General features: G+C 38.8%; 1 pseudogene; it reads right to left on the bottom strand.

Annotated features, from left to right (window-relative positions):
• Nucleotides 1-401: 401 nt before the first annotated feature.
• On the bottom strand, nucleotides 402-5,264 carry LOC131021345 (protein ROLLING AND ERECT LEAF 2-like; annotated as a pseudogene).
• Nucleotides 5,265-5,952: the final 688 nt, after the last annotated feature.

Raw genomic sequence — 5,952 nt, 5'->3', positions numbered from 1 at the left:
CCTACAAAAATTTGAGTCCAATCAATTTTAAACTGAGCCTATAAAAGTCCAAAGTCCGTTGGACCCCGGGCCAAGCCGGCACGCCCAATATGTTGTTACTCTTTCCAACATACACATTGTCTTTAGGCGCATCATTCCTAAAAAAATAAGAATAAAAATAAATAAAGAAAATAAAAACTTAATATGCATCAACGTGACATTTAGCTAGCTAGTAATTCAAAACAAGGTTGTTAGATCTGCCATATCCCAAGAGCCTCTTTAAGGGGTTCAATGCTAGATTGAATTCCATTGAATGAAAATACACTCAGTTAAAATGTCAATCATTTTGTACCTACTCCCTTTTTTCCTTCTCATATTTCATCTCCAGAGCAAAACTAATTATTTTCTACTGAACTAAAAGATCAAAAAAGCAACTAATCTATTCCAATACAAATAATTAGTTAATAATCAGTTCAAGATTTACATTGATTTTTCATTCTACACTAACCCTCCCTCTCTACTTCTCTGTTCCATGCAGTGTTTGTGGCGGCTGCTCTTTGCTATTATTCTCCCATTGCTTGATCAAATCTGCATATCCTTGCGCTGAGCTGACGGAAAACTCCATGAGCGCACTCAACGCAACAGACATTCCTGCGCACAGCACTCTGATAGCCACCTCAGCCATCTTCTCCGCCGTCACCACTTCCTCTTCAAAGTGCCCTGCCTCCACCACCTCCATTTCCCCTCCAAACCTCCTTGATGCACCTGACAGGCGGCGTGAGTCCTCCTTCAGCTGCTGCGCATACAAGGAGCCGACCCCTGCCGCAAAGAAGTCCATCGAGCACCGGGGCCTCTTGGACAGCATCCAGGGATCTGGACCATTGGATGCAGATGTTGAACATAGGCGGGGCACCTAAGGACCTGCGGGGGGAGAATGGGAACTTTGATGTGTCGGGGTCAGAACGGATGCAGCGCAGGAGCCACCCTGTCAGCGCATGCACGTAGGATCGTTGAGAGACGATCCATGCATCGAAGCTGGACCTCCAGTTCCTCAGCTCTGTCTCGAGGTTGGCTGCAGAGCGCGCCATCCTGTGTGGTTCGGAAGGTGACATTATTGTGTATTTCCGTGACCCCGACATTTTTGAAGGTGTTCCAGCCAATAAAATCTTGGCTTCATCGAGCGTGCGTTTCTGCAGTTGATGGCACTCTCCCATAACCTTCCACATCCTTGCCAACCTGCCAATTAGTTCAACAGTTTTGAGTTCTCTCAGTTCATCATTGCCTCAAAAATTCTCTTAAATTACAATATGATAAGTGGAAGTCACATAGATCGCCCAAATTCAGAGGGGAAGAAACCACAATTTATGGAGTTAAATAACTGCAAATGAAACTTATTAGATATCCTTCACCTCTGATTATAAGTAATATTGTTAAACTAGAGAGTACTAGAAAAATGATTGGTGTAAACATTTTGAGCAATTCCTTAGACGGTAAACAAGATTCTTTAATGGAAGGAAGGTGGATCTATATACAGGGCTACCAGCTTTGTAAGAAATGAGTTATTGAAACATACCCTTGCACCAATTCTAAGAGCTGAGGCTCCAGTTCTTCGTCCCGTAAAGTTTCAATCCTCTTTGAGATAGCTTCAACTGAGTGTATTGAAACTTTTATCTGTGTGTGAAGGTCTCTTATGGCAGACCTCGTCTTGTCCACAAAAACAGGGTCTTCACCTTTCACGTCCTGATTTCTTAGTTGATTGCACTTCTTTTCATAAGCTCTCCGAACACGCTCACCAGCCTGTATGATAGAAATACAGCAATACTTTACTGATATGGGTAAACCTAAAGTTTTCATGTTATGTGAAAGCATGGAAGAGCATGTTCCTCATGGGTGATTTGGGAAAGATTTGACTGAAAGCAGCGTTGCTTGTTCGAAATCTACTGAGAATCTAAGCATATTGTCCTAATTTCTTGGCTTAACATCTTTGTAAGCAAACCAAGTATACTTCTAGCTAGATGGTGCATTTCAATGTGTTTTCTGGGCAACTCATGGTGACATATAGCATTCATATATCTTAAGCTGTACCAGCTACGAACTCAACAATAAAAGTTGAACCCACGATAATTAGGTGGTTCTTTGGTTTCAGATGCATACCCTAACTTCATTGTAAAGCTTCTTTTCCCATGCGTATAATCGATCCAAGGTCGACTGGTGACTCCCAGAAAACATGCAGGATCCCTCAGAGAAGTCACTGCTGCTTTCATAGCCTTCATCTCTTGAAGTTGAAGCACTGACCAAAAATCTTGATGATGATGATCGAGATGAAGCCGACCTAAATAATGCTACTGGATTCAAAATCTTCATTGCTACGGACAAGAAAACAGTAGTAAATTATACATCAATGTAGGAAAAATATGACTTGATATGCTAGACAGAGCATTTGAGCAGGAAAATTGAAAACTAACTTAAGTAATGCACATTCAGTAAAGCTTGTTAAAATCACCAATATGTCAGACCACATTAAGAAAGGTAAATATTTTGACATACACCTCAAAACAAACTAATTCAAGTAATGCACATTCGGTAAAGCTTGTTAAAGCACATGGCTAGTCCTTTCTCATCCTCATTTGTGCCTGTGACAGCATTTGATAGTGAAGAATTCAAGCCTTCAAAAGAAAGAACAGTGTCATCTCATCTTAAATTGGTGAACTAACCTCAAGAAACTATGACTAATATCTTACAGTTATAACATATCACAGTCGTTGTTTCATAAATGTTAAATGCATCACCAATAATGGACTTCAAAGTTTTCCACATATAGCAGGATGAACTAAAACACATAATAAGGACTTAACGAAAACCTTGCATCACGAACAAGCATTTTTTTCATAATTCATTTAACTATGCTCCTGGATGTAGGGTTAAAGAACAATCGAAAGAAGCAATAACTTCCAATTAAATACACAAGATAACTGAAGATTGTTTTGAAACCTGTCACATCGTTGGCTGATGGTGAGTGATGAGCTCTGCTGGCCTCCAAAAGGGAAGACACCTGACCAGCCGCGTCGCAAGCAGCCGTGAATTGATCTTCAAGATCCTTTATAACTTCTGCCATACTTGTTGGCCTTCTATTTACATACACAGTGAAGCCAGGTGTTTCCTCTTTTGATTCACCATCAGCAACAGTTGTTTCCTTTTTACTTAATTGACGCATATTTTGAGCTTTCGCCACTTCTATGGTTTCATGTTCTTTAGATGGTGGTTCTTCCATATGTTCATCCGTTTCATGCTCTTCTTCAGTCTCAGTTTCAACATCACTGTCACTATCGCTATCATTAATATCTTCTACAACAACATGTTCTCTATCAAAGTTGGTGTTAGGTTTACAATTCTCTTCTTTATTACTCATCCTTTCATCAATTTCTTCATATTCTGTTTCCTCTTCTAACTCAGGTATGCCTTCCTCCTCTCGGACTTGTTGCAGCCCTGCATTCTCATCGTCCAGCATTGCCTGATCAAGACTGCCCCTCGTGGGATACCCATAGTAATCTAATGAAGAAAAAGGATTCCAGAAGAAATCCCACTGAGATGTTTGAGGCGAAGGTGGAGGGTAGTTCGGCCTATTGTTGGGAGAGTACTGGAAAAAAGAAGAGCTCATGGGAGAGGACTGCATTGCAAACATGCTGTCCATTCCAAAATGGTGTATGGGAGAATAAGCTTCGACTCTATGAGTATCTGGTGAATGAGGTGGTCTCTCCTCGACCGAAACAGAAGAATTCCCACCAGACCTGTAGTAATTTATTTTATAAGACGACTTTGTTTCAGACTTTATTGGTGTCACAGAGAAGGAATTGGGGGATATGGAGATGAAACCAGGACTTGTTTTCTTTACAGGTGTGAATGTCGGTGTTGCAAATGAATCCAAAATAAACTCACGAGGCCCGTCTCCATCAATGTATTCTCTAAGCGCAGCAGAGACCCTTCTCATGGCTTGGATATAAGCAATGTGTCCAGATGCAAATCTCATCCTATGCTCAACGGCTTGTTTAATAAATTTCTTCCGATCTTTACAAAGCTGGACGGCCTCTTCGTCATCCAACTTCGATGTAGAACATCCCATCTCTTGGCTTCTACTTTACCCTCTCCCCACTCTATATCACCTCTAAGAGTTTTTCAGGCTTGAATCGAATTGGAAATCACAAAGAAGCAGCTTTCTCTCTATTCCCACCAGATTCATAAGGAAATTCTCTCTGAGAAAAGAAAGCAAATATGTGCAGCATAATCACTAGGAAGCAATGGAATTAAAGAAAAGACAAAAACATGGCTAACCAATAACAAACTATCAAAGGACTTGAAAATCCTTTACCTTGATCCCAAGAAAGCTGAAAACTCAACTCATGTAGTAATAAAAGGAAATGCAAAGGATAATTTTCAATGTGCTCAAAGCATACTAGTTCCAAAATTTTCAACCAACCAAACACCAGATGAAGCTGCAATTACAACAAAGACCAGGGTAACAAAACTTGAAATTTCAATGGAGTTTACCTCGATAGAATGGAAGCAAAGCTAAAAACTAGTGTTTCTTCAAAAGCAAGATTACTAATGGGAATTAGAAAAGCATATATACGCTAATGTGCTGCAGACAGTCTTTATCAGTAAAGGTGCTAAGAGCACACAGTAAACAAACTAAAGGCCTAAAGCAATGCTTCTAAACTCCACAACCACATTGAATCCCAAACTCTGACGCTTATTCAAACTGGCATAAAGTCGAAAATTAGATTTATTGGAGAAGATGATGTCTCAATAAACAAAAAAAGAGAAAAATGAAAACACTAAATCCTATTCTATAAGAGCCAGGCACCTGCCAATGAACATCAAGAACAGAGAACCGCCAGTCTCTCAGTAAATTTCGCGAGCAGGTGGTGAAGAACATGAGACAAGAACTTTCACGAGAGTTTTCACGAAAAATGCAACACTTAAAGTATAATATATATGATAAAATGAACCTCCATAAGACCAAACCCCTCGGTGTATATATTTAAAAGTTTCAACCAATTCAACAAAGAAAATGCGCAAGAACCATCCAAAATACTAGATTTTGAAGAACTGGTAAGAAACCAATTACCTTCTACAGTTCAATCCATGCAAATCATCCGAAAAAAAATAACAATAAAGAAAGAATCTTAAGTCTATTCGGAGCCTACCAAGCATGGCAAAGCGAAAAAATTGCAGCAACAAATGAGCCGAATAGAAGAGAACAAGAATGACAGCTCCGAAATGAGAATGGAATGAGGGAACACACGTACCGCAATACAGAAGTTGTTTCTAGCTGATTGATCGAAGTTGTGTGTGTGTGTGAGAGAGAAAGAGAGACGTTGGTTGGGAGGAAAAGCAACGGTCAAAAAATTGTTTAAAGGTTACAAAAGGAAGGCCGAAAAACAAACAAATGAAATAAAGCAAAATAAAGGAAAAGCATAATACGACGTGCCTAGGATATTGACCCTCTTATTCTTCCAAATTTCGGATATGCCACAGATATGAGATATCGACTGTTTACTTTGTGCTTCGATTTTCTAGTCATCATACCGTTTACAACGAGTTATAGAAATTATCTAAATTTTAAAAATTATAAAAAAAATCACTTTTAGGCGTGAACTGCAAATGTGTTTGGAACTGCATTTTCGTTTTGATGTTTAAAAATAAGGGTTATAGCAAAAAAAAAAAAAAAATACATGAACTTCGAAAAAAATTGTAATTTTCACTTAAATTTTGAATTAAGCCTCAACATACATAAATTTATATTTTTGTTGTAATTTTCATAAAAATTTGACTTTCAACGAAATTAGAACTTAATTGACAGTCGGAAATTCACTTAATGTTGGTCTAACTTATTATGATGATGATGTGATGAGTATTTAGAAGCCAAAGGTCTAAGAAGGCAAAAATTAATATATTTGACTTAATTTCAACCGT

The sequence above is a fragment of the Salvia miltiorrhiza genome, chromosome 4, assembly GCF_028751815.1.
Source record: "Salvia miltiorrhiza cultivar Shanhuang (shh) chromosome 4, IMPLAD_Smil_shh, whole genome shotgun sequence".
NCBI classification, from domain to species: domain Eukaryota; kingdom Viridiplantae; phylum Streptophyta; class Magnoliopsida; order Lamiales; family Lamiaceae; genus Salvia; species Salvia miltiorrhiza.
This window is presented reverse-complemented; position numbering and strand designations above follow the sequence as displayed.